Source organism: Euprymna scolopes, chromosome 2 (genome assembly GCF_053919585.1).
Source record: "Euprymna scolopes isolate OS-2025 chromosome 2, ASM5391958v1, whole genome shotgun sequence".
Taxonomy (NCBI): Eukaryota; Metazoa; Mollusca; class Cephalopoda; order Sepiida; family Sepiolidae; genus Euprymna; species Euprymna scolopes.
The window spans coordinates 146426015-146453811 of NC_136483.1; the positions used below are offsets into that span (position 1 = coordinate 146426015).

Below are 27797 nucleotides of genomic sequence, written 5' to 3' on the forward strand. Positions count from 1 at the left end.
TAAAATTATACTATTAACTAAGAAAAAAAAGTTAAATGGAATGGTAATAAATGAAACAACGATAATAACATTAATATCAATATCGCAAATAATAATCAATAAAATAATTGTAATAAATCAAAATAATATTAAAAACAAAAAGTATGAATACAGAAAACCATATAGTATTACAGTAGAACCCCTGGATACGACATTAAAAATTAGTAACAAAATACAGTATATAATCCACATGTATATAATCAAATAACGTTATAAATAACACCGTAAGGCGGGGGCAAAACCGTAATCAGGGACTGGAAAAATGTCGTATTCCACATCGTAACCTGAAAAAATGTATCCTAAGGTCATCGTATCCCAGGGTTCTACTGTATAACTGTAAATGTATTAGAAATAAGAAAACGAAAGTCACGACCATTTAAAATGATAATCATAATAATCATTGTGATTTAACAGTGGTTAGATGAAGCTTCCGTGATGAATTAATATTATTTAGAACGCCATTTTTAACATGGATGAGGAATGGGGCTATGTTAACTAATCTGAACTGTCACGTAAATTAATATATACAATTGCGAAAGTAAAACACTCTGAAAGTTATATTATGAACGAAGAAATTAAGAATATGTATATCAAACAGAAATTATTTTGGATTCAACAGTTCAAAGACTTTAAAGTTACTTTCAATGCTTCATGTTTATGGAGAAATCACCATGAAGATCTTTATTATTAAAATATATATATATATATATATATATATATATATATATATATATATATATATATATATATATATATATATATATATATAATACGCTGAAAATCGCTGAAAACGGTGTTATGTTGATATTTTAAGCTGAAATAAAGATTCTTAATGCAAACATTTGTTTTGTACTTATGCAGAATACGGAACGTGCTGAAATAATAACATAATTTAGAAATCGGTTCTTAATATGTTGAAAGGAATGACTTTTTAAAAAAGTATTCTGTACTTTCATCTAACAATTTAATAACCGAAAAACACTATAAAATTGAATTTTTACTTGAAAATCCTATATATATATATATATATATACTAGCAGGTCACCCGGCATTGCTCAGTGGTAAAATACTCTTAAATATGATATTTTGATTAATGCAGATTTTGTATTTATATTATACTAGCAGGGGTGCCCGGCGTTGCTCGGGTGTTTGGAGGTGTATGCTGTGCAAAAAAAGCAAAAAAACAAAAAAAAATGGTTAATTTTTTAAAACTTTGACCCCTATTATGACCCCTTAAAATTTATAGTTTCGGGCTCAAACCACTTTATTAAGTTAGATCCAGGTTCAAGGAACCTATATCTAAAATTTCAAGTGTCTAGACCCAAAATTGTCGGAGGAGTTTGATAGAGTTCTTAAAGGTCAAATCGTTGAAATTTGACCCCTTAACAGCCAAATTTCTGGCTGACACCCGTCACATCGATTTTCCCAAATCTCAGTACCCGGTATTTCAAATTTCGAGATTATAGACTAAAAATTGACAGAGTTATTGCGTAGGGAAATGTACACAGACACACAGACAGACAGACAGACACGTTCACTTTTATAGATATATAGATTGGACCCAGTATATAGTAATAATTTAAAAAGTAAAAAAAAAAAATAAAATAAAAATAACTCATGATCAACTATCAGATGTTGACAACGATCAATTAAGAGCCTTAGTTGAAGCCAATCCACACACACCTGTTCGAGAACTTGCTTCTGAATTATATGTAACGTATACAACGATTTCCAACCACTTGAGAGAGATTGAAAAGGCAAAAAAAAAACTTGATAAATAGATGCCTCATACATTGAACGACAACCAAAAGAAATTCCATTATGAAGTGTCATCTTCCCCTTTTTTACGCAACAAGGATGACCCGTTTCTCAACTGCATTGTGACTTGCGATGAAAAGTGGGTTCTGTACAACAACCGGCAATACTCAGCTCAGTGGTTAGATGCCGACAAAGTTCCATGACACTTTCCGAAGCCAGAGTTGCACCAAAAAAAGATCATGCTGACTGGTGGTTTGCGACTGGTCTCATTCATTATAGTTTTTTGAATGCAGGCAAAATCAATATGGCAGAGAAGTACTGTCAACAAATGGATGAAATGCATCAGAAACTTCGACAACAACGCCTAGCATTAGTCGGCAGAAAAGGCCCAATTCTCCTAAACAACAATGCCTGACCGCTTGTTGCTAAACCAACCCTGCAGAAGTTGAGCGAATTAGGCTGCGAAACTCTGCCTTATCCACCATACTCTCCAGACTTCTCACCTACCGACTACCACTTTTTCAAGCATCTCGACAACTTTCTGCATGAGAAATGCTTCAAAAACCTAAGCGATATCAAAAATGCCTTCAGCGACTTCATCACCACCAGAACGCAAGATTTTTATGTTACTGGCATGCACTTGTTTTGTGTTGGCAAAAGTGTGTTGATTCTAATTGTGCTTATTTCGATCAGTAAATTTTTGTTTGAGCCGAGGTATTTCTATTCTTCGGTTGAGCATATTGGGAAGTGATATACAAACTGCCATTAGCGTATTAAGCGATGCTCTTTGTGTGAACAAATCAAGCTTAGGCATTTGGACGATGTCAAAACATTGTTAATTCACTACCCGCACAGCAGCAGCCGAATTGCTTAGTGGCGAGAAGCCTTGACTGTCGCTTGGGTGGTCGGATTTCGATCCTGGCTTGAGGTAGTTGCCTGTGTAACCGCACTGACGAGCTGTAATACAGCGAAACAGTACTGTATGTGGATGACATATATAATCTATATATAGATAGATATTAGTGTGTGTGTGTGTGTTAACATTTTCCGGCTACACAAACAAAATGGAAACTGACTTAAAATAAAACGAATTACGAAAAGCAACATACTATTAAACAAAATGTATTTGTTAACTGTATTTTTGTTCATTTAAGTTTTGGGTAAAATTACAGGGTAGATCAAATACTCTTTTTTGTTAAAATAATTAACAGAAAAATCTTTTGAATAAAGTATTTTTATAAAGCATTGAAGCACGTATGATAAAAATTCATACTTTTGCAGAAAAGGTACCTTGTGGAAATAATAACGCTATTATTTAGAAACCTATCCTTAACATGGGAAGGGGCATTTTTTGTAAATATTCTGTACTTTTACCTAACAAATTACAAGGCAAACTTGTAAAAGTATAATGCATGCATATCGGTATTTGACTCCAGCAAAGGAAATGTTACGTTTTAAAGCGTAAAAAAATTTCGTAATAGGTTTCACCGTTTCTGATTTAAATAGTTCTGAAATTAAAAATTAAATTTACAACTGGAAAAAAAAAAAAAAAAAAAATAGGCGCCGATTCAGTAAATGTTTTGTATGAATGGCAATAAGCGACATAAAGTGCTGTTTTAATATATTCTGAAAATAAGCAAAGTGAAAGAGAAAAAGACGTAGATTAATTGTCTTCGGGGCCTTCATAGATAGTAGATCTTATTGAAGTTGAATGGCAAAATGCCCCAAGAAAAAAAAAAAAAAAGGGCATTCTTTATTTTTATTTATTTATTTATTTATTATTTTTTGTGGATTAAACGAAGTGTGAAACATTCGTTGATCATGATTCAATCCCGGGCAACGTCGAGTCTCCTTGCTAGTTAGTTATACTTTTATAACAATTTCGTTCAATTAATAATTGCCAAACGATACCAAATAAATTCTTAAAGAAAAATAAATAAAATAAAAACGAAAGTAAAGACTCTCGGGCAACGCGGTTAAGTACAGCTCATTTTTTAAAGAAATGAAACCATACAAAAATTTATTTATCACAATATTTTACTTGACTAGATGGAGTGAGTGCAATGACATAAATAGATTTTCTTATCTTTCAAATTGCTTTTCTTGTTCTGCAGTTATTTTTGTTAATTCATATATTTTTTTTTTTTTTGACGATTTATGATACCCCCTCCCCATTACAATCTTAAATTAATTTAGCGGTGAAGGTCACCTTTTTTCCCCTTTTTCTTTCAAGCAATCTCTCTCTCCTATATAAATCTTCATTTCATTTGGTAGAAAAAAGTCCAAAAGAATGCTCGATTATTTAATAATAAATAGGACTGTGACAACAGCATATTCTTTTCATTCTTTTGACTCTCGAGTATATATCCGACGCAGTTACACACAGTTAATCAATCGAGAACCACATCAGTCTACATAAAAATATATAAGATATTAACGGATATGTACTCAAGAGTCAAAACAATGAAAAGAATATTCTGCTGTCACGGCCTTAATAATAAAACACATCTTTTTTTATAATATCACAGAAGTACAGATCAACAAGGTTCCTTAGGTTTCAAGCTGGGAGAGCAGTTTAAAACTGAGGGAAACCCATTATTTTTTCGTCTTTGTCCACTCTCTCTCAGCTTGAAATTTAAGATACCAGGTTGATCTGAGCTTCTGTAATATATATATATATATATATATATATATATATATTATTACAGGCCGCCCGGGATTGCCCAGTCATAAGATATGTTTAAATATGATATTTTGATTCATACAGATTTCGTATTTATTATTATAGAGCCAATCCTCTATTAATTATTATATTGTACCTGATATATTGTAGTGATTTCAAAAGTAAAAACAAAACATGCCATCAGATAGAATCGAAATTAACATCTAGCACTCCAACTATTTTTACCAACTAAAAACCAAATGGAATTTGTTCTACAAGGCCAAATCCCCTATATAACAAGTTTCAAGTCTGTAGATCAAAAATTGACAGAGTACTTTAGTAGATACCGTTCCTCACACAATCACTTAATTACTGAACTTCATTGGCATTAAAGAAATTATTAAATAAAATCTTTATATTTGACTTTGACAACTGAAACTGCCAGAAATCTCTTAAACTAACACCCCTCTAAAAACACACATTTGACAAGTAACAAGGGATCCTTGCACAAAATCCAAATTACATACCATACCTTTCTCATTTTATTTTCATCATAGTTCACGTGGTTAATGTCATAATATATATTTTGAATTACTGAAAAGGTAACACTGTCAAATTTTTTTTTTTTTTTTTTTTTTTTTAGTAATATGCTAAATAAAATTCGTACTGTTCGTTTATAATTCATCAGGAAGTTTCGATTTACAAATGAACACGTATTAAAATCTTTAATATAAATGTAAACAGAACGAAAACAGAAAGTTGCTGCATCAGTTTATTATTTATTCATCCTTTACTGATAATGTTGAAAAGATATCATCAGGGTAAGTCATACACCATTCACTATGACTATAAGTAATAAGTAATTTTTTTTTTTTTTTAAATGTTTAATTAATTACTTTTAATAATATGTGACATAAAAAAGACGTTCCCAAACACGTTTTCATTGAATGAATTTATGGTAAGTATTATTAAAAATTCTTCAGCAATATGATGTACTGGATTCTTACTTATTATGTACTAGCCTGGGTGCCCGGCGTTGCCTGGGTGTTTGGAGTGTTGAGCAAAAAAAAAAAAAAAGTGGTAGTAGGCAGGCAGGCTTGAACCTTGAAGGAGGAAAAGAACGTGGAAAAATAAAGTGATGTGCTTGCTGTTGCATCCATCACCAAACCGGAAGTGACGAAGGTTTAAATTAAGGCTAGATAATCAAAAAGAGGCGATGACTTTCCAAAATTTCGACAAAAAAAAACGACTCGTCCCTGTAGAAAAGTGTCCAGTTGAGGGTGAAGGAATTAATATTTTTGGCCATTTTTTTGATATTTGTCGCCCAAAGGGCTGAGCTTCAAAATGATACCGATCTTGTAAAAATCTGTCACTTCTGTTAAAAGTTTTAGGCAGACCTACAGACATACATACATACATTTAAACAGACAGGTGAGATTTATATTATAGACTAGTGGGGGTGCCCGGCGTTGCTCTGATGTTTTGGAGGTGTAAAAGAAAATAAAAGGTAGGAAGGTAAGCTCGAACCCGAAGCCTTGACGCGAAGGTGGAAAAGAAAGACTGGTATCTTACCCGCTCAGCCATGAAGGAAGAGGAATGAAAAGCGTTTTAATTTAACAATTAAAAAGTAAAATGACAGTTGCGTGAATTTAATGAGATCAAACATCACGCCATATGGTAAGGAAATTAACTTTGGCTGCAAGCTAGTTTCTGCATTTCCCTCCAAGATGTTGGGAAAACCAGCTCCCCATTTAAAGGGCAGTGTCCCAATGAATAGCAATTGTCTGATATAAGGGGCTTCCCCCGCATTGATGAAACCTCATTGCTTTTCAGGATGTTCCTAGCACGAGTGCCTTGGAACTGGTTTATGCTACAGATTCAGTTTCGCTTTTATACTGAAAAGCCAAGCAAATACGCGTTGACCAAGAAATAGCGCGTAAAAGTCGCCCAAATTAAAGATACATGCGACCTCGTTTGATAAATATTAGATTTTATAATCTATGTAGCATATAAAAGGTTCTAAGAAACAGTAACCGCCCCTCCCCAAGCCTTTGGCGAACATACACAAAAATGGACACACTAACACACATTTTGGCTTTTATATATGTAAAAGATTAAGATTATTATAATACGTAAGTTGTTACTTTACTACATATACTACTATCATAATGATCATAAACGTAATTAAACATTTTTTTTTATAAAAAAGTATCATTCTTATACCAAAAAAACTACTACTTATAATAATAATAATAATAATAATAATACAAATACTACTATTACTACTAATGATCATAATAATTTGTCTAAAAATGTCTCCATAATTAAATATGTGATAAATTCCTTCAGTTAAAATATTTGTTGGAACATGTTTCGTCGGGGACACCAAATCAGCTATCACCGTCTAGAAAATGGTGGATCTAAGACAACAATGAAATGCCTCGAGAAATATGCTGGATAACCTTTATTCTTTACTGGTAATGTTAAAAAGACATCATGTAAAACGCCAAGGCAAAAATGTCACATGAACCAATAAATGAGATAAGAAAATGTTTCTTTCATGAACATTTGATAACAGCGAAACTCGCTTCTCTAATGTGAAACCTGTTGTGCTTGTCTTTTGATACACAAATACTGAATTTGAGGTGGAACTTTTAGATAAACACACAGATTTTCTTCAGTAAGCCTAAACAAAATGCAATGAAAACTTGTATATAGGCAGTAAAAATGTCTTTTTAAAAAATTTTTTTTTTTTTATATACTAGCAGTTCAGCCCGGCTTTGCTCAGGCCCTATGTACTATTCATAACTTTATGGGCATATATATATTAGAAAGTATGACTCGTGTCCAGGTAACCTACATCTAAAATTTCAAGTGTTTAGACCCAAAATTAGTGAAGGAGTTTGGTAGAGTCTGCAAAGGTCAACTCTTTCATCTTTGACCTCTTGGCAGCCAAATTTTCTCCCAAAAACTGATTAAAAAGCTTGCTGCATGTCTGAATATCCTTTATGTAAAATTTCGATTATTTAAACCAAAAATTGGCTGAATAGTTTGCTAAAGGCCGCAAAGGTAAAATCTTTTGAACTTTGACCCCTTAGTAGCCAAATTTTCGGCCAAAAACCGATTAAAAAGCTTGCCCAATGTCTGAATATACTTTATGTAAAATTTCAAATTTTTAGACCAAAAATTGGCTGAGTAATTTTGTAGTGACCGCAGAGGTCAAATATTTTTAAATTTTGACCTTAATTTCGACCCTTTAATATATTTATTGTTTTGGGCTCAAATCAAACTAAAAACTTTGATCCATGTGCAAGTAACCTACATGTAAAATTTCAAGTGTTTAGACCCAAAATTGGCAGAGAAGTTTAGTAGAGTTCTCAAAGATCAAATCGTTGAACTTCGACCCCTTGACAGCCAAATTTCTGGCTGAATTCCCAAATCTCAATACCCCAATTGACAGTTGTTTTGTAGGGAAATGTACACACACAGACAATTTCACTTTTATAGATCTATAGATTATTACACGATGAACTATTTTGAGTTAAAATCGATTTAGAGTTAAAGAAAAACACGTTAAAATAATCAAGATTTTTAACAAAAAGGAACTGGAAGTAGTACATTTACTTCATGCCACCATGTTGTTTTTTTATATAGTTCAAGAAGAATAAGTATTAAAATGCCCCCTTTTTTCCGTATGACTACATAAATACTAAATTGACTTTAATTAAAACATGCTCTGATGTGAAACTCGGATGTCTTTTGCTGTGATTTTTTTTACACACACACACACACATTATATATATATATATATATATATATATATATATATATATAAGCATACATAAATATATGTAGAAAGAAGTTTGTGTTTACTATAATCTGTTTATGCAAATATTACGCAAGTATAAATCATGTCGAATTTGAGATCAAACTTTAAATAAACACAGATTTTATTCTGAATTAAGATGGAACAATTTTGGTGCTCTTCTGAGATGTGATTTGCCTAATGCTTAGGGCTAGAAAACGTTTGGTGGATCACATATTGAAAGAACACGATTTCTGTCTTTGCTCTGTGAAGAAAAAAGGTTTGCTCATGCTTTGAAGACGTCGAAAACTGCTCAATTGCTTTTCTATGAATAATAAAGAAACTAAGTTCATAGAAATCCAGACCTTGACCACAGATGGATTTGTAAATTAGCTTATCTCCCTTGTTCTTGTGGAACTTTAGAATTCCCAGATTGAGAAATGCTGATTGAGAAATTGGAGGAGTAACATACCAAGTATGTATTTGGGAGGTGGGGATTGGGGTTAAGAAGATATATATATATATATATTTTCATACCTTGTCACGGTTATTTCGATTAGTTTGTTAGTTTTTAACAGCATTTTAACATTTCAATCCTGTTTGGTTATTTACTGCAATGAAAGGTCATTTATCATAGATTCCTATGTGTAAGTTATTTGCTGTAATATTGGGTCGTCTGTTTTTTCCCCCTTTTTTAAGTATATAGTGATAGGAACATATACGAGTACATACGGCATAATCATATTGACACACTGGTTCCTATTAGGTCACCGAAGTTAAGCAACATTGAGCCTGGTTAGTACTAAAATGGGTGACCATTTGGAAATTCCAGGTGCTGTATGTGCTCTCCGCTTATCTTGGCATTGTTTCTAGTTCTCCTGAACTTCACCTTGCCACTGGACTCAAGCAGTGCCGATTCAGGAGAGGTGTTGTTAGGGATTGCATAAACCTTGCCTCATAATTTCACACGCAGCTATCCTTACAGGAGGCATCCATTATCTTTCAAGACTGGGAGGTGGATAAAGACATTTTTGTGTTTTTCAAATTTTATCGTTAAGTCTTGTGACTTTCAGAAAATTGAATACATTGTCTACAAACATGTGAACCAATGTGATAAGAAATGTTAATTTCCATGACCAGTTGATAACAATAAAACCTGCTTTGCTAATGTGAAACCTGTGGTGCTTATCTTTTGCTACTTTGTTAATCAGATTTTTTCATATTTTATATTTGGTAGTACTTTTGTCTGGTTTGTTGGAGATCTTGTCCTTGTTATAGGATCATGTGATGGACTTGCCACTGATGGATATGAATGCCATAAAGTTTATCTGTATATTTCCTCATGGCTAATATTAATAAGGTATTAACTGTTAAACCTCAGACCGAGAAATAAGCTACGTTATCTATTTTGAAATAACCTTTATTCATATCTCTATACTTCTTGTCTGTCCATTCCACTTTTTCTATTATCTGGCTGAAGTTTTGATTGGACATTTTATGATGAGGTTCAGTGAATTAAGTATTACGGTATCTATTTGTTGTACAGTTGCGAATTATAGAGACTAGCATGGGTGCCCGGTGTTGCCCGGATGTTTGGAGGTGTTGAGCAAAAAAAGTGGTAGTAGGAAGGCAGACTCGAACCTGTACCGCAAAGGAGGAAAAGAATGGGGAAAAAATGTGACATCTTTGCTGTTATGACCACCGCCAAACTGGAAGTGATGTAGGTTTAAATTAAAGCTAGACAATCGAAAAGAGGGGATGACTTTCGAAAATATCGGTGAAAAAAGCAACCTCTCGCTGTAGAAAAGTGCCCAGTTGAGGGTGAAGAAATTAATGATTTTAGCCAATTTTTCGGTATTTGTCGTCTGAAGAGTCGAGCTTCAAAACGATAATGATCTTGTGAAAATCCGTCGTCTCTGTCAAAAGTTTTAGGCAGACATGCAAACATACATACATACATTTATATATTGGTAGCTCAAATTTTTTACCCAAACCAATTAAAAAGCTTGCCCTATCTCTGAATACTCTTTATGTAAAATTTCAGTAATTTGACAGAGATCACAGAGGTCAAATTTTAAAAACTTTGACCCCTATTATGACCCCTTAACATTTATTGTTTTGGACTCAAATCAAGTTAAGTTAGATCCATATCCAAGGAACATATATCTAAAATTTCAATTGTTTATACCCAAAATTGGCGGAGAAGATTTGGTAGAGTTCTCAAAGGTTGACCCCTTAACAGCCAAATTTCTAGCCGAAAACGGATTACAAAGATTTTCCCAAATCTCCATACCCTGTATATTAAATTTCGAGTCTGTAGATTGAAAATTGACAGTTATTGTGTAGAGAAATGTATACACACACACACACACACACACACACACTCATAGATATGTAGATTAATGGTGATTAGTATTTAATACAAAAATGGACGCAAATTTAATCATATTCAATCATCAATTTGTCATAAAGCACTAATTCTAAATTCTAAATCAATATAACTTTTTGTCCGTTTTTAATAGGCTAAAACGCATTCCACATTATATCTGTCTGTTTTTGTTTGTTTTACGACATTCATTCTAGGAGGATTGAACCGGTTTCCTCCAAAGGAGAAAGTGTCAAGGGAATCCAGTCACCTGTATATATCTGTCTGCCTGTCCATTCCTTTTTTTCCTTTTTTTTTTTTTTTTTAGCCTGTTTTTGTTTGTTTTGTTTATTGTATAGCATTCACCCTATGAGAAAGTGTCAATGGAATATTAAGTTTGCTGGCGGTCCCCAATCACCTGTATATATGTCTACCTGTCCGTTCCACACTTTAGCCTGTTTTTTTTTTTTAACTGGTTAAAAAGTCTAGTTCTTTCAAATTCTCTTGTCTACACTATCGTCATTTTTCTAAAAATAGAAATCACAATTGAATCTGTAGATAACAAAGCAAATAACTGGGTACTTCAACTTTTAACATAGACATTCAAGTTTAGGAATATTTTCCACAAAATTTAGTCTCTATGCAATTTAGGCTTATGTATTTTATTTGTCATGCCTCTTTGGGAATCTCCTTTTTAATTATCTTCTCCATTCAAGTTCAGTCTGTTTAAATAAGTAAATAAATAAAAAACATAGTATACAGCACATTTGTATTATGAGTGCAAGCTGCTACTAGTCTCTCCCTCCTGGATAGGATTCAAAAGAGTCGCCAACCTGATAGGTCCTGAACTGTCATCTAAGCTTCAGCCTCTGTCCCATCGACGAAATGTTGCACCCCGCTTCCTGTTCTCCAAGTATTTTAATGGTGAATGCTCTGACGAACTACAAGCACTCGTACACCCTAGACGTAAATACCTCCGACAAGCAGCTAAATCCCACCCCTACACAGTAGAGTTCCCTAGATGTAAGAAAGCCTTCTACTCCAACAGTTTCTTCCCCAGAACTGCTAGACTTTGGAACTCCTTTCCGGGATTCTGCTTTCCCAACTGTACTGACATGCAGAAGTTCAAGTGCAATGTGAACAGACATCTTGCTGTTCATCTCCCTTCATACAACTTATGTTCCCGAAAGTATCCCCCTACTTCAAAGTGGCACTGTGCCTTGTTTGGGGTGAAAATTGAATAAAAAAAATAAAATAATATGCTTCTCCTATGTTTGCATATTTTTGCTAGTGTATATGACGAATGAATGTAAACTACACTGCCCCCCCTTCCCACTTTCTAAAGGAAATTATAATGCTTGGCAACATGCTATCATAACAGAACAATTGCTACACTATATGCATTTAGAATTACAAGATAGTAATAGTATAGGTTTGGATTTGGAATCACATACTGGTGTTACTAGAGTAGGCTGCCTGCTGATACCGGTTTTCTTGATTTCAAATGCACAAACATTGATGTTATTGTTTTTTTTATCCTTTTCCCATTGCAAAACAAAATCATGTTCTGCAAAGCCAAAAACAATTTTCCTCTACAAAACAACCAAACCAAACACCATAAATTGGAAGACATAAAATACGAAGTAGGTTCATTCTATAGTCAGATTTCGCTGCAGTTTGTTTGATCTGTGTTAGTTAATAGACTTTCTTGTTTGTGGCGCGGTTACTCAAGTGGCAGAGTACTCGCCTCGCATGCAAGAGACTTGACTTTCGAATTCAGAGTTTGGATGTGTCTAACTTGTGAGCCCAAATGAGGGAGAAACTTGTGTCTTGGACTTCCGGTTTTTTGGCTGTCATGGCTCTTGTGAGCTGCAGAGTTTTTTGACTGTGGAAATATAATGTAATATTATATGAGGGACATTCCAAAAATAATGCATCTTATTTCTATTTTGCCTGAATAGATCAAAGGGGATTGCAAATTGCATTGTTGTGATGACTGAACGTTTCATCTTTCTGTAGACGATGTGAGACTCTAAGAAACCAACCTCTGTCAGGCTGTGCATCAGAAGCAGAGATGCGTCACTAAATTCCTGGCAAAATTGCATTGAGAATAGTGGTGACTATGTAGAAAAATAAAATCTGGAGCGCAGATGTCACTCGTTTTAATGGTACCAGTCCTATCTTTGTAGCTCTTCAACTTTTTGAGTTAGAAAAAAATAGGAGGCTTTACTTTTGGAACGGTCTTTGTAAAAAAAAAAAAATTTTTTTTTTTTTTTTTAGATAGTTCATATCGATTTTTATGAGAATCAATTTCCAAAACAGAAAGAAGCTCAATATTTAAACCATTAAAGAGTTATTTTTAAAATTGCAATGAAGTTATGAATAAAATGACAAATAAGTTTTATCAAACTGATTTTTATTTTGTCAAGTTTGGAGCCAAAGGAAAATCTTACATGCGTTTCTGAAGAAAATTCATTGCATGGCTGAACAAATTCCAAGTTATCTTCAGAGAAAATTGCCAAACGAAAACTTTGCAACATCTACATGAAAAAAACAAAAAAACTTCCAGATACGAGGGGCATGCAATAAGTAATGCCCCTGACCCACTTCCCATAGCAGTAGAGCAACGAAACTTGGCACAGTTATTAGTCTTTCTCTACATAGGAACCACCTAGAGTTATGCATTTCTCCCATCGTTTGATGCAACTCTGGAGACCGTTTTTTTAGAACACCCCAGGTTGGTCCTCCAACCATGACATGACTTTAGAAATCAAGGCTGCATCATCTGGGAAACGCTTTCCTTTCAAAAACAACTTCATGGCTGGGAAGAGGTGAAAGTCAGAGGGTGCAAGGTCAGGAGAGTAGGGAGAATGGGGAAGGATTTCATAACCACACGCCCGTGCTTCTGATCTGACGACATGCGAGTTGTGGACCGGAGCGTTGTCCTGCAGGAGAAGGGTAACTTTGTTGATCTTGCCCCGCCTCTTGATTTTGATAGCTTCCCTTGATTTCTTCAAAAGTGAAGCATAATAAGCTCCTGTAATTGTGGTACCCTTTGCCAGGAAATCTGTCATCACTACTCCATCCTGGTCCCAGAAGACTGTGAGTATGACCTTGCCAGCGGAGGGCTGCACCCTTGCCTTCTTTGGAGGTGGTGAGTCCAAGTGCTTCCACTGCATTGACTGGGCTTTGGTCTCTGGATCATAGTGATGGACCCAGGTTTCATCCTGTGTAATCATTCATTTGAAAAACTTTGACTCATCTTCTTGGCACATCTCCAAATTCATCCTCGAGTATTCAACGCGTTCTCGCTTCTGGAATGGTGTGAGCAACCTGGGAATCCATCTGGCAGACATCTTGGGCTATTTGGCGAATAGTAATGCGCCGATCTTCCAAAATGGCAGCCTCAACTTGACGAACAGATGCCTCATCAATGGCAGAAGGGGGGGGGCGACCAGGTCTTGGAGCTGTTTCCACAGACTTCTGGCCATGTTTGAATTCACGATGCCAGCGTTTTACAAGATCATATAATGGGGCATTATCACCATAAGTTTCTTTCATTTAATCACGTCTCCTGTGGTGTGCGTCCTTTCAAATACAAAAACCAGATCACTGCTCGACATTCAACGGGCTCCATTTCACACCTGACTCAGTTCAAACACCTTTAAAACATAAACCACAATTAGTTCAGAGTTGTAATTTGCCACATAACCCATAGAGATATAAATCATTGCACATGCAAAATTTCAGCTAGATCAAACAACTGGAAGTGGGTCAGTGGCATTACTTATTGCACACCCTTTGTAAATATCAGAATTTTTCAATGGAATAACATGTGTAAAATTCTTCTAGCTCCAAAATCGATATTGAATCACAGTATGGTCTCTAATTATATATATTACTAGCAGGTTGCCTGACATTGCCCGGTCGTAAAATACATTTAAATATGATATTTTGATTACTGCAGATTTCATATTTATCATTATATTATATTGGACCCAATGTATAGTAATGATTTAAAGTTAAAAAAAAATGACTTGTGCACCACCACTAAGAATCGAAACCAAAACATTTAGTTTATGATTTACTTTTTCCTTTGACGTTAATGCCTGAGCTCTGAAGACCTGTTTGCTGCAAAGCTACAAATTAAAACATGAACCAATAGCTATTACATTACGCATGCATATTCGTAATGCCAGCATTTGACCTTCATCTCGCAAATTCTATTTCTTTAATTTTCACACTGTTGCACCGATTTTCCCAAGCTAAAACCTAAATATAAAGTTTCACATGGGTTTGAATATCCTATATATTAAGTTTTCATGTCTGAAGACCAAAAACTGACAGAGGAGTTTGGTAGGCAAAATTTTTTAAACAAATATATATATATGCATACATAAATATATATGGAAAGAGGTTTTTGTTTACTATAATCTTTTTACGCAAATATTATGCAAGTATAAACCATGTAAAATATCTGCATGAATATAATTATCCATAATAGTTAACTAAAGATGATCATCCCTTAAGAAAACCGAAAAAGAAACTAATAGAGAATTAATTAAAATGAATGTTTAAAAGAATATCCAAATTAGATCTTTTGCAGATGAATGCAATTCCACAACCCATATATAACAAAGTTGTATTTTCTTATTAAATAAATAGAAAAAAGAATTTTTAATATGAATATCAATACACACAAAAAAAAAAAAATTTGTAGGAGTATAGATAGATAACTAGCAGGGTGACCCGACGTTGCTTGGGATTAAATGATGATCAGTTAATGTTTAACACTCATATTTTTAATATCAAAATCAGTGAAATCCATTTTTCAGTTAAATCGATTGAACCCATCGCAGTACACTGGGAGGAAGCTTCACATGCCTACTCTACAGTGTCTTAGTCCACAATATATTGTAGTCTTGATTGCACTGCAGAGAACCTACTGTTGATTTTATAAAATTATTTTAATGGCTTGAATTAAAGTTTAAAATGCAAAAGTCAAGTATCATGCTTCAATGATGCTTTAAACACAAACATTCATTTCAAACGTGCCTCTGTCATATCAAAAAACCTACTGTTGATTTTATATACCAGGTCTTTCTGCTTATGCGGTAATAAAACTTCTCAAATGTACTTTTGATGTTAGGCTGTGTAAGGTGTTAATTTAGGTCAAAATCGCCTGTTCCTTCTTTCATCATATTTTTTTGATTATTGATACTTATCGAAAAATGTTGTGATACAAAACCTATCTAAGAATGTTGCCAGACACAAAAAGTACATTGTGTCAAATTTTATATAAATCAGCCCAGCCATTTTGGGTCCATAGATAATAAACTCGTGCACACACACACACACACACACACACACACACACACACACAATTCCTTTTATAAGTTAGTAGAGATAGATTTCATGAATACTGGTATAATACAACTAAGGAGACATATTATGTATATATTTTCAGTATTTACTTCTACAGTGCTCAATACATGAGGAGAGCTAGGTGGTAAGTTATGAAAATATATTTATGGCAATTCAGCAATTCTGAAGTGCCCACGTTTAACCCCTCTTAGGAATCATCAAAGTACATTTACCCTGACTATTTCCTATGAGGATGAAACGTGGACATCTCTGAGTAGCTTAATTGTTATAAATATATTTTTATTTCATATCTTACTCTGTGTGTGTGTGTGTGTGTGACATCAGTTATATCATACTGTGATTTAATGTTAGTTACGAAGCAGAAATGCTAACACGTGTTTCTAGAAGAATTCAAAACATACTTAAACAAATTCAAGCATATAGTATCTCGATGATGGAAGACTTGTTCCACATCTAATAAGAATGGTTATAACGCTTTTAGAGTTTTTTTTAATTATATTCTTCACTGAAGAGGCAATGACCACATGCTTGTAACCTTCTTTAGGATAGTCTGTGTGCGTAAGAGAACATTAGTCAAAGCTCTTTTGAGATCTAATAGCTTAAAGGGAGATCGCATCAATATCCTCATTTTTAGTCTCGAATTCCGGGTCTGGGCGATTCCAGGAAATTACATTTTTTTTTTTTAAATTTCTTCTGTAGCAAATTTCTAAAATGATTTTTCAATTTCTCCAGCCATTATGAATCACTTATGAGTGGACAGAACTTAAAAACAAAACAAAACATCTCGACTTTTGATGATGTCATTGCAACCTGTTAATTTTGTCATCACTTTTGCATTGCTCAAGCTAAACTATTTAAAGTTATCTTGATGAAGACCTGTTAAATTTTAAGTCGGATTATCAACAGTTGAATTTGATTGAAATATTTCACCGTTTGGTGTTTGATCTATTAACAAGAATATTAAAATAATATCTGTTGGGTAAAATTCTTCATTTTAATCCTTTGCTTATTTATAATAATCCAGCTATAGTTTGTAGGGTAGAATCTGGAGAACATTTTAAAGTGTTTATATAACGGTGTTCAATAATAAATGGAGCTATTCAGATATATAATCAAAGTTTTATTTATCCAACGATATGCAAATGCCGAGCCGTGTGCAAAGTGACGTTACGGTAAAGAAAAAGGCTATAAAAAGAATGTTTGCACAGACTGACGATCACGTACAGGAGGACAGAGATCATAGTCAAGGAGCACGATCACGTTTTATTCGGGGGAAAATACCCAGAAATAAATGCCGTTGTTACAACAGAAAAAAGTGAGTCCAGTTATTACTTGTCCTATGTTCCTTGTGACATACTCTGTTACAATGTGTTGGGTCTCGAGAGTCTACATGTTAACGCGTGTGTAAGGATGGAATACTGTTGCCACATCTGGGCAGGAGCTGCTAGAAAGGACTTGTCCTGCCTTGATAGAGTTCAAAATAGACTTCGTAGCCTCGTAGGAGATGTCCTTTTCTCTTCCCTGCAACCTCTATCTCACAGAAGAGATGTTGCGAGTTTGTCTCTGCTTTATCGTTATTTTCATGGAAAGTGTTCGACTGAGTTTCAGTCTATGATCCCCCCTCGCCTAACTTTCACAAGAAACACTCGTCTAGTTGAAAACACTATCAATAATTCCCCCCCACTCTTTATCTGTGCCTAAACCTAAACATAGATTCCATGAACAAAACTTCTTTCTTAGAACTGCACGCCTGTGGAATTGTCTTCCGTTTTCCTGCTTTCCGGCTGACTACAATATGGTTGTGTTCAAGTCTAACGTAAATAAGTTTTTGATGAGCCGTTCCATATAAGTTATCAAATTTACCGAATTTTCATTACTAATGATTACTATATTGTCCAATTTCTAATGTACACTCTTTAACCCTTATCCTTGAGTGGCCTCTTGGCCTTGATAATGTGTTGATGCCTATGTAAAAAAAAAAAAGAAAAAGGTGTACTGTGTTACACACATAGAGATAAAGAAATCTTGAAAAATGTCAAAAGCAGACACTATTTTGGTCTGATGTTACCAAACTTAATAAAGCTGCGGTTGAAACATCGTGATATGTAGCCATGTTTTTTAAACTACCAGTAAAACTAAAGCCTATAGATCAAGTCCACTTTTACGTTTGCAAAAATATCTATACATTCAACATGTGTTTTTACGGTAATCAGGAAAATAACAAGTCTATTTAAATATCTAGAGATTTAGAATGAATCGGAATCGGTAATTGTATCAGAATCGTGAATTTAGTATGGAATTGGTAATTGTATCAAAATCGGGGGGGGGGGAGTATTGGAATCGTCCCATCACTAATACGTAGTAGTATGAATATATACTTAATGTAAACGTTTCTTTTTAGCTCAGACTTCAACCACTCGGAAAGAATCGCTTCTGCGAGCCGGGCATTTTTTCCTATTAACGATATAAGCGAGAGCCCAAGTACTGTTGCCAGTGAGAAACTTACCTTAGCCAATGAGATTATTTCATTCACTACATGGTGTTAACCAAGTGCTATTGCTTTTGAATTTGCCTAATCGCACTATATATGAAAATAACTAGATAAAAGAAAGCAAAACCATGTGACTTCTTGGAGCTAATGAACACATCGTTTCCCCAAGTTTGACGAGATGCACTTGAAGAAGGTCAGAGACTACATCGGCTATATATATATATATATATATATATATATATATATATATATATATAAAGAGCAAATAGTTAATAAAACATGTTAAAAACACTTTGAAAAAGTGTTAAAAACATATTTAATCTGAAAAGGAAACACTTAATAAGTGGATAGTCCTTAATCCGCAGAGTTTCGAAGAAATACTTTCCTTCTCATCAGAGGGTAGGAATTAGCAAAATGCGGGATCGGATTTTGCATACAAAAGTATTTGATGAAACTGCAAGTAAGTCAAAGATCTTACTTGTTAAAAAAAGTGAAGCAGAGGGAATATGGTGAAGAAAAAGATGATTTCAAGTGAATGGATAGTCAGGTGAAAGGTAAGGTATCCAATATATATATATTTATGTACGGCATAATCACATTGACACACCGGTTCTCTTCAGATCACTGAAGTTAAGCAACGTTGAGCCTGGCTAGTACCAGATGGGTAACCATTTGAGAATTCTAGGCGCTGTATGTGCTCTCCGCTTATCTCGGCATTGTTTCTAGTCATCCTGAACCTCCACTTGCCACTAGTATTCAACAATGTCGACTCAGGAGATGTGTGGTTGGAAATTGCACAACTCTTGCCATAAAAATCTCATGCACAGGACCCTTACAGTGGGTATTCATAGTCTGTCAAGACTGAAGGAAGCCATACACATATATATAATTGTGGACCTGTGGCATAATGGTTGAAGGTTCAATCTTCAGTGTGGGCAACACTCAAAATACAATCGTGGATTACTTAGGACTTTTACCTGGTTCTGGCTAAGAAAATGTGAGCATGCTTAAAGGATTCCGTTCATAATTCCATGCAAATTCCAGAGTTTAACAGAAAGATTCCTAGAGTTTGACAAGATATACCTGATGAAGATCGCAAGTTACATCAATCGAAATGTAAAAATAACACTCAAGATGAAAACGGTAGACCGAAGGATTCAAATAATATGAATAATCAATCCTCATCTAAAAAATTTCGAAATATTTACTTTTGTTTATGCATTTCAAATGAGCATCAATCAGAGATGCGAGTTCTCAGTGTTTTTAGCGGAATTTTGCTTTTTTGTTTCGTTTAAAACAAGAATTGCCAAATTTCTGGAGCATTTTGCTTTTATTTCTTTCCATATGGGTCCATTTTCCTTTTTTCTCTCTCGCTTTATCATTCTCCTTTCATATTTTTTTTCTCTTTTCCTCTCTTCACTTTGCCTTGGTTCGTCTCCCTTTCCCTCTTTTTTTCTCTTTTTCTGAAAATTTGCCCTACTTCAAACTATGCATAGGTAATGGACGTAGAAGACTAGTTTCATGAGTGAATGCCTGTCTCATTTAAAAAATGTCAGTCAAACTTTCAATATGAAACAAAAAGGTATTGTAAATTAACACTTTTGCTAAATTTCCCATTCCCCAACTGAAATTATATTTTTTTTATAGGGAAAAATAAGGTGTGAAAATGTAAAAATTTTTTTTTTTATTTTTTATTTTTTAACTTTACATTCCATTTTAATGATAGGAAAATAAACAAAAATTAATCTAAATTAACTAAAATAAATAAATAGATTCCAAAATGGTTCCAAAATTTAAAAAAAGCACAAATTTAAAAAAAAAAAAAAAAAAAAAAAAAGGTGGGATCTTTAATAATCCAATATCTTATCGACTAACTTTATGGACAACCTCTAAGATTAGAATTTAGATAAAAATTTCATAAATAATAATGAATAATATTTATTTATTTAAATGTAGTTAGCAGTGCGCACTATGTTGGTCAAACATCGCAAAGATTAGATTTCTGTTTGAAACATGTACCATCAAAGATTTGTTATGCAAATTTTTCACCCTCGGATGTTTTGAGTAATACGTATGGTTCTGCAATTTGCGACCACCTTATAAATAGCTATGCGTGTGTCACGAATTTCAGTGCTGACATGTTTTCGATCTTGAGTAAGTCGCACTCTCTCTCTACATTTAAAAATTCTAGAGACTATTTTTATTAAATCTTTGAGACCTTCTCTTTGCAAGCAAAAAGAAAATTTTCTAGGACTTAATTTAGTCTCTATGTAATTTTTTCCCCCGTTTATTTATTTTTTTTTTCCTTCCCCCCTCCCCCATGACTTTTCTTTTAAAAATTGTATTTTCCTCGATTTAGCTCTGTTGCACGAGGAATGAAACCTGGTTAGCTAACCTTTTATTTTCATTTTTTATTTTTTAAATCATTACGTAGATTGGTCTGTATTTAGCCATTAATGAATAATTATATGCATGTTATAAATATGTTGGTTCTATAGTAAAAAGTGTACACATATGCAATTGAACTTCTAGATTTAATATTACCTCTTAGATCTTAGAATTGTCCTTGGCGTAGTGGTAAAATTCAGTTACACTCTTCTGAAAGCTGAAGGTTCAGTCTTCAGTGTTGGTAAAATACAATTGTGAATTACTTATAATTTCTACCCAGGTGGATTAAATAAAGGGTTCCATTAAAAATTTTGTACAGATTTCCAAGTTCATAAGATACACCTGAAAAAGGTCGGCGGTTACATCAATCGAAACCTTGTGAAAATAACGCTTAAGATAAGAACAGTAATCCGAAGAATCCAAATAATACTCTTAGATTTTGGATTATTTTGTGTTCGTAACTTTTTTCTTTTTATTATTACAAAATTGTTTTGTTTTTTTGTTTTTTTGTTTTTTTAATATGGTGGTTAATATTGATTATAAGCAATGAAAATTTTTAAACCTTAATAAATATTCTGTTACATTCAAATGAAGAGATTTATTTGGCCACTGGAGATGAAGGGCGTAATCTTAATAGATCTGAACTCAATCAATTACAGACTATGAAATTGTTTATACAAAGTTCATATCCGAACAGGTTCAATTATGCATTAATCATCGGGGGAAAAGTATGAATCAACAATTTCCTTTTTCAGCTATGGGCATAATGACTTGTGTTCAACTAATTGCATACAATAAGTATTGTTTTCGGCATTAAACAATTGAAAAGTGGTTAATAAGCTGTGAAACCCACCAACCAGCTGAGCTGCCGCTACATTGTTCTGAGTTAATGATCCGCAAGTTAAATGCCTGCTTCAAGTTATTCTTGTTATTTATTATTGTTCGCTTCCCTATGCAGGACAGATCTCACACCAGAGCGTTTTAACGTGATGGACCGGAATGGTCAAAGTTTAAAATCCCACTTTGGTTGTGCCGAAGAGAAGAAATTAGTAGTGTTGGGACGATGAATCATCACACTGCATACACATCTGATAGACTCTTCCCTTGGTCGACAGTAGTAACAACCTGCTGGTTAATAATGACATAAGATCTCTGAAATTACTCCATCCATTTTTAACACTAGCTATTGCACCAGCTCTTTCTGGTCCTCCAATTTATGCTTGTTAGTAGCGATATAAACATGTGCTATATCGCATGTTTAGTATGGTGTGTAGATGTGTACTTCAGATGGTGGGTCTGCAGTGGGAAAAATATTTAGCTAAGAAAAGAGACCATTCGAGAAATGAGCTGAAGTCTTTGAAATAGGAATATCTTCTTGGATATGAGTTTCCAAGCTGTGATTTTAAACCATTTAGACTTGGCAAATTCATGTTTTTAGCAGATGGTTGGCCTCATAATGAGTTTTTATGTCCATAGATTAACAGCTCATAAATCTCAAACTGTCTTGAGTATGATCCAAGTGATACACACACACACACACACACACACACACACACACACACACACACACACACACACACACACACACACACACTTTTATATTATATGAACTGTTTTAAATGTAGGGAACAAACTCTTATGAATTCACCAAAAATCATTTATTTTCCATTCAAAGCTTTGACCTACCACTAAGATGCATGTATTTATCTTTTTCTTTGATAGGCCATCATCAGTATTCATACATATATATATATTGAGTACAATGATTCATAATTTTTTAATTGAAAATCAGTTTCAACAGGAAAAAACAGACAAAATCAATAGTTTGTATGATTGTTTCGGAAACGATATTTTATTGAAATAGACAATATGTCTTGAAAAATAATTTTACAAAAAATTTTTTTAATATTTAAACAAAGTCTCATCATCAGCAAAAGAAAAATGCGGGTAGGGGCGATTTAAAGACACCAAAATAAACTAGCATTTTTGTATTAAGGCAGATGTTCCTTTTTACCGCCCATTTTTAAAGTTCTTATTTTAGTCTATCTATTTGGCATGTTAAAAGTAATATATATATATATATATATATATATATATATATATATATATATATGTACATGTATGTATGTATATAGATACTATAATAACTATTAAATACCTAAAAATGCTAGTGTTTCATCCTTTTGGGAATCATCAGTGCAGATTCAAACCCGGCAACAGAAGTCATCTCTGGCTCCATTAGCAAGGACCTAATCCATTTGGACACCATTAACCACAAGAAATACTGTTGGAATTTAAACATTTATTTTTAAATGTTTTTCACGTCTGTCAGTGATCTAATCATTATATGATGATCAGTGCATACAAACTAAATTGACTGACTTTATTTCAACTGAAAGTGCTCATCGATAAAAAGCGAGTTTCTTAAAGGGGTTGACATTATTATTTACTATAGTAATTATTAAATACCAATAGACATTAGTGTTTCATCCTTTCAGGAATCATCAGTGCAGGGTGGCATGATTAACATCGGTCGATAGATTCGAACCTGGCAACAGAAGCTATCTCTGACTCCATTAACAAGGACCTAATCCATTCAGCTACCGTTAACCGCGAGAAATACTGTTGAAATTTTAACATTTATTTTTAAATGCTTTTTTACGTCTGTCAGAGTGATCTAATCATTATATGATGATCTAGCATATGAGCTAAATTGACCGACTACAGAAAGCTTTGAGAAGGAGTTTACTAATCAAGGCAAAAGCAAACTCAAAAAAACTCTGCGGATTAAGGATTACCTAACACAACAGTTTTGGAGTATTCTTCTGAATAATAAAAATTAATTGTAAACTTCTATTTTACAGCTTTGTTTTTACTATGGTTAATATATATATATATATATATATAGTTATAATGGAATAATTCCAGAGGAAATCCGGGTATGAGAGCTCAATGTGGTAAACAGAGCAATAACATAAAAATATAACACGGAAAATTACATAATTGTCGATGCAATAATTTATTTCAACCTTATGGTATTTTCAAGCATCTAAACTAGACAATTACATTTTTGTAATTGTCTAGTTTAGATGCTTGAAAATACCATAAGGTTGAAATAAATTATTGCATCGACAATTATGTAATTTTCCGTGTTATATATATATATATATATATATATATATATATATATATATCGTCAACCTCCACAGGAAAGCTTTTCTGCATTCCACATCCAAATTTTATAGTTTGTTTTATTGTAGAAGTGTCCCCCCCCAAAAAATAACGTTATTTACCTCAATGCACATCGCAACATCTTTGTCCTGTACTTATGCATGTATAATATAAACACACACACACACGTTTTATGATTGGGTTCAAATCTCCTGACCAGCCGTAATTTATCACTTCCTACATTGATAATTGTGAAACCATGAAACATTAGTGTTTGTAGGTATAAAAATAACAATATTTATAATTCTAAATCCCTTTAAGATGATTAAAGTTGGGTCTTGTCTGGGAAATTACAAAACAGGTGGTCAACTAGCGATATGCAGCTTTCTGACTTCGGTCATTAGAATGCTCTCTGACTGCTCGCTATGCTATGCCTGTATTTGGCATTTATAAGTGTTTTGTTTCCCTTGATTCTAATGACAATTGCTGATGGCTTAGAGGTAACGTCATAGAAAAAAGAGTTAAAGGTTGACTTTGTGACTGGGTTCGAATCTCCCGACCAGCAGTAATAATCCTTTCCTACACTGATGATTGCGAAAGCATAAAACACTAGTGTCTGTAGGTATAAAAATAGTAATATCTATAATGATATATATTTCAGCAGAACATGCAAGTGAGGTCGGTTTGGTTTTTGTAAGTCTCTGAGACAGATAGACTTTAAACTGATGAACTTATTTGTGTTATGGTAGACATGTTTGCTGTGATTGAACAACCTCAGTAGCAGCGCCATCCAAATATTCTGTCTGAATTCTCATCTGATTACGTTGTCTTACATCTCTTGCACACAAACTGGTTATCATCTCTCAACCTACCTGTAATTCCACTGTATTTCTTGTGTAAGCAATGCTTACAAGTATCACAAAAAAAAAAAAAAAAAAAAAAGCAAACAAATCAAAAAAGATGAGTTGTATCCAACTTTCCTTCCACAAACCGGGCAGGGGAACCATCATCTTTCTGTAACAACCATGACTGGAACAACGAAAGATATTTATGGATTTTGGTTCCCGTCTGTTGCTTCCTCCTGAAATGGTGTTTCTCTGCCAACACGTTTTAATTTTGAACAGAACATTTTCATTCCATTATTTCATAATCAAATAAATGTCTTCATTTCTTGTTGTAGTTTAGAAAAATTCCCAATTTCCTGTGCCATAGGACAGAAAAACCAAATCGATGACTAACTCCATTGATCTCTTCCTCCCTCTACCTTGCATTGCTTTTACCCAAATATTTCCGCATCACGAGAATGATTTGTTTCTGTTGGTTTCCCAAAAGGAAATCTAAAAAATTCCTGTTTTTTTACCCTAAATTGGAGTTCTGTTTCATTGGCTTCTCTTTGATTAAATTTAATGTGGGTGGAACTGATAATTCTAATTATGAAATGTGAATCACAAATTCTTCTCTCTCTCTCTCTCTCTCTCTCTCTCTCTCTCTCTCTCTCTCCGTTTCTTCTCTCTCCATTTTCTCTTTCTTTCTCTCGTCATTTTCTCTCTCCATTTTCTCTTTCTCTCTCCATTTTCTCTTTCTCTCTCCATTTTCTCTTTCTCTCTCCGTTTTCACTTTCTCTCTCCATTTTCTCTTTCTCTCTCCGTTTTCTCTTTCGCTCTCTCCGTTTTCTCTTTCGCTCTCTCCGTTTTCTCTTTCGCTCTCTCCGTTTTCTCTTTCGCTCTCTCCGTTTTCTCTTTCGCTCTCTCCGTTTTCTCTTTCGCTCTCTCCGTTTTCTCTTTCGCTCTCTCCGTTTTCTCTTTCGCTCTCTCCGTTTTCTCTTTCGCTCTCTCCGTTTTCTCTTTCGCTCTCTCCGTTTTCTCTTTCGCTCTCTCCATTTTCTCTTTCGCTCTCTCCATTTTCTCTTTCGCTCTCTCCATTTTCTCTTTCTCTCTCTCCATTTTCTCTTTCTCTCTCTCCATTTTCTCTTTCTCTCTCTCCATTTTCTCTCTCTCCATTTTCACTCTCTCCATTTTCTCTCTCTCCATTTTCTCTCTCTCCATTTTCTCTCTCTCCATTTTCTCTCTCTCCATTTTCTCTCTCTCCATTTTCTCTCTCTCCATTTTCTCTCTCTCCATTTTCTCTCTCTCCATTTTCTCTCTCTCCATTTTCTCTCTCTCCATTTTCTCTCTCTCCGTTTTCTCTCTCTCTGTTTTCTCTCTCTCTCTCTGTTTTCTCTCTCTCTCTCCGTTTTCTCTCTCTCTCTCCGTTTTCTCTCTCTCTCTCTCCGTTTTCTCTCTCTCTCTCTCCGTTTTCTCTCTCTCTCTCTCCGTTTTCTCTCTCTCTCTCTCCGTTTTCTCTCTCTCTCTCCGTTTTCTCTCTCTCTCTCTCCGTTTTCTCTCTCTCTCTCCGTTTTCTCTCTCTCTCTCCGTTTTCTCTCTCTCTCTCCGTTTTCTCTCTCTCTCCGTTTTCTCTCTCTCTCCGTTTTCTCTCTCTCTCTCCGTTTTCTCTCTCTCTCCGTTTCTTTTCTCTCTCCGTTTCTTTTCTCTCTCCGTTTCTTTTCTCTCTCAGTTTCTTTTCTCTCTCCGTTTCTTTTCTCTCTCCGTTTCTTTTCTCTCTCCGTTTCTTTTCTCTCTCTCTCTCCCCGTTTCTTTTCTCTCTCTCTCTCCGTTTCTTTTCTCTCTCTCTCCGTTTCTTTTCTCTCTCTCTCTCCGTTTCTTTTCTCTCTCTCTCTCCGTTTCTTTTCTCTCTCTCTCTCTCTCCGTTTCTTTTCTCTCTCTCTCTCTCTCTCTCTGTTTCTTTTCTCTCTCTCTCTCTCTCTCTCTGTTTCTTTTCTCTCTCTCTCTCTCTCTCTCTCTCTCTCTCTCTCTCTCTCTCTCTCTCTCTCTCTCTCTGTTTCTTCTCTCTCTCTCTCTCTCTGTTTCTTCTCTCTCTCTCTCATCCTTGGTGATGCTCAAAATTGTTATAAATATTTGAATATTGTTTTTTTTTTATATAAGCCAGGTCTAGTGTTTTCCATAGTTTGTAATAAAAACCCTGATAATAGCTTTGTCTGTCTTTTTTTTTACTGAGCAAAGCATCCTGTGTTTCTGTAGACCATAGAGTATATGTTGTAATGTATCTGATACTTGTTCTCTGATTCAACTACAAATTGGAACGTATCAGGTTTCATTACATTGTACATTCTGTGCACTTTTTCTTTAATTACCCAAGTGTATATGGCTCAAATATCACTTGCCATTAGTTCAGTTGACCAAACACACTGTGCCTATCCAGAAGTTGGTTACCTGCACATTTATCGACCATATAATAGATTTATGTGCTGAATAATCCACTATTTTTCTCCAATTACAATGGACAGGATTTGAGTGATTTCCTGATTCCATAGATTTTTTACTTTTTTTTTTTTTTTGATCAAGTTTATTTTCTGTTCAACTTTGATTCTTTGAGCTCACTGACTTGAACATCATCATTTACTGTTATTGAAGAGACATAAGATGAACACCAGTTCAGAGAAATCATTGGACTTTCTTTTTATTAAATACTAGCAGAGATACCTGGCATTGCCTGGAGAAAAAGTGCAACATATTTCTATTAAAATTTCTATTTCTCTCTCTCTCTTGTTTTCCCCCTTCCTCTTCCCCTTCTCACACGCTTCTTTTTTCTCTGCTTAGCCTATTCTTATCTCGGAACATGTACACAGAAGTGCACTTTTATAGATTACTCTCTATATATTATATGTATATACTAG

The 27797-nt window shown here is 34.2% G+C and overlaps 1 protein-coding gene and 1 pseudogene across 2 annotated transcripts in view; both read left to right on the plus strand.

The window, feature by feature from the left end:
* LOC145297246 (CYFIP-related Rac1 interactor B-like) overlaps positions 1-27797 on the plus strand; it is a 317794-nt gene that overhangs the window by 18789 nt on the left and 271208 nt on the right. The window lies entirely within an intron of this gene.
* On the plus strand, positions 8991-9108 carry LOC145241663 (5S ribosomal RNA; annotated as a pseudogene).